This window comes from Sinocyclocheilus rhinocerous, unplaced genomic scaffold (assembly GCF_001515625.1).
Source record: "Sinocyclocheilus rhinocerous isolate Xijiao unplaced genomic scaffold, SAMN03320098_v1.1 scaffold946, whole genome shotgun sequence".
Lineage (NCBI taxonomy): Eukaryota > Metazoa > Chordata > Actinopteri > Cypriniformes > Cyprinidae > Sinocyclocheilus > Sinocyclocheilus rhinocerous.
In genome coordinates, this window is record NW_015633151.1 from 1,566,768 (window position 1) to 1,568,847 (window position 2,080).

Below are 2,080 nucleotides of genomic sequence, written 5' to 3' on the forward strand. Positions count from 1 at the left end.
ACCTTTTTTTTTTTTTTTTTTACATTCTAATATATTTAAAAAATGTAATCTTCCTGTGATGGGAAAGCTGAATTTTCATCACTCCAGTCTTGTGATCCTTCAGAAATCATTCTAATATGCTGATTTGATGCTCAAGAAAAAATTCTTATCATTATCAATGTTGAAAACAGTTGAGTTGCTTAATATTTTTGTAGGAAACCATTGATTTTAGGATTCTTTGATGAATAGAAGGTTCAAAAGAACAGCTTTTTGTAACTTTTGTAACATTCTGAATGTCTTTACTGTCACTTTTGGTTAATTTAATGCATCCTTGCTGAATAAAAGTATTTATTTCTTTCAAAATAATCTTACTGAAAACTGACTTTTGATTGGTAATATGTATAATTTATTAACTTGTTTATTTATTACTGTAACTGCCATGGACTTCCCAATATTCAAGTTTGTGGTCGATCAGTTTACATGGCAGATTCTTAAATGTTTAAATTTGGTCTCTTTCAATATTGATTATTTAGTTACTCAACTCTTTATAAACCATAATAAAAAGGTGTATCAAAGCAAGCTGTAGTGGCTTAAATGCAGAAAGAAGCTGCTCTTTTTACTTACAAAGTGAAGGTTGTTGCCCTGTGGGCAGCTGTGTACAAATGTGTTCGTTCAACAGGTTTACACACGCTCTCGTCCCAACAGAGATCAGAGAGGAGAAGAGAGAGACATCAGAGAGGCTGTGTGGGTTTTGCTTTCCCTCTTTGGAGGAGCTTTACATGTTAGGCATCTGTTGGCTCTTGTCAGAGCCCCAGGGGGCAGTTGAGAAGCAGAGGGGGTGTGTGAGGGGTAATTTTCCTAAACATATGCATGCTGCAGAACTGACCTTCTCTATCACACCTGCAGAGCTGAGGGGGACATCAAAGTCTTCTGTTACCCAAACAGACGCACACACACATCACACCCTTCCCTGAGGTCCCAAGCTGCACTGGTGTCCCCACTGCTGATGCGTCTGTTTGAAATGGGGGCTAATACACATAATGTGACATTTCCATGAGCGAGGAATATTTTTAAACATCCCTTAATGACACCCTGCCTCGCTCATTTTTGATATTGTTTTGTTATAGATGCGTGAAAGGGTGTGTTGTTACACTATTTACACCCAGATTGGAGTGTTCAAGTCACAAGGACTATTGAAACCCACTTCAGGCTCTCACAGGAAACACTGTGCAATTAAAATGCCTAAACCCCATTTAATGCAAAATCACAGGGAAGTGTGTGTGTGTGTGTGTGTGTGTGTAAGAAGAGAGAACAAAGTGCCCCACATATGTCAGTGTGTGGACTGCATGATATGGCAAGTTCTCCTACAAATTAAAGGTTGTGGTTTTACGAAGTTGCTTGAATGTGTATCAGACTTATGTTGTTTTGAACTTTATAATGTTTTCCCTATAAAGCCGCCCTCCATTATGAAATCCAAAAATGGTTTCTATTAATAATTTTTGGGGTGCTTATTCCAAAAATAGTGTCTGTTTTGCTCTAGAATGTCACAAAATATGATGTGAATTTCAGAGCGTTTTTGATTTCGACAACCATTTGTGAGGTGAAGAAGTCTTGAATTATTCCTTAATCACCAGATAAAACTGCCACAAAGACATGATTCCTATCTTCCTCTGAGCCATGTTACAATTGTTGGTTCAATTCTTAGCTGATTTTTACATGTATAAAATTATTTTATGGCTAATCCTGATTTCAAGGTTAGAATTAAAAAGAAATGTAAACATGACCTAGGCAAGATGTTTTCTGCTGCATCGATAGCTGTATTATAACTGTAAAAAAAACTAACAAACAAATAAATAAATAACATTATATACAGGTGCATCTCAATAAATTAGAATGTCGTGGATCGCAATTACAATTTCAATGTATTTTTGTATTTTTGTCATAATCGTGCAGCCCTAAAATACATATACAGTAGTTAATAAAAGTATTTTTTTTGCCATTAAAAGACAAACTTTTAATGTTTGACTGCTTTTGTTATTTTGATAAGTGTATTTTATATATATATATATATATATATATATATATATATAATTTGAAAAAC

The 2,080-nt window shown here is 34.8% G+C and overlaps 1 protein-coding gene across 1 annotated transcript in view; it reads left to right on the top strand.

The window, feature by feature from the left end:
- The window catches only part of LOC107743178 (tumor necrosis factor receptor superfamily member 16-like), a 19,881-nt gene that overhangs the window by 8,105 nt on the left and 9,696 nt on the right, over positions 1 to 2,080 (top strand). The gene's annotated exons all lie outside the window — the stretch shown is intronic.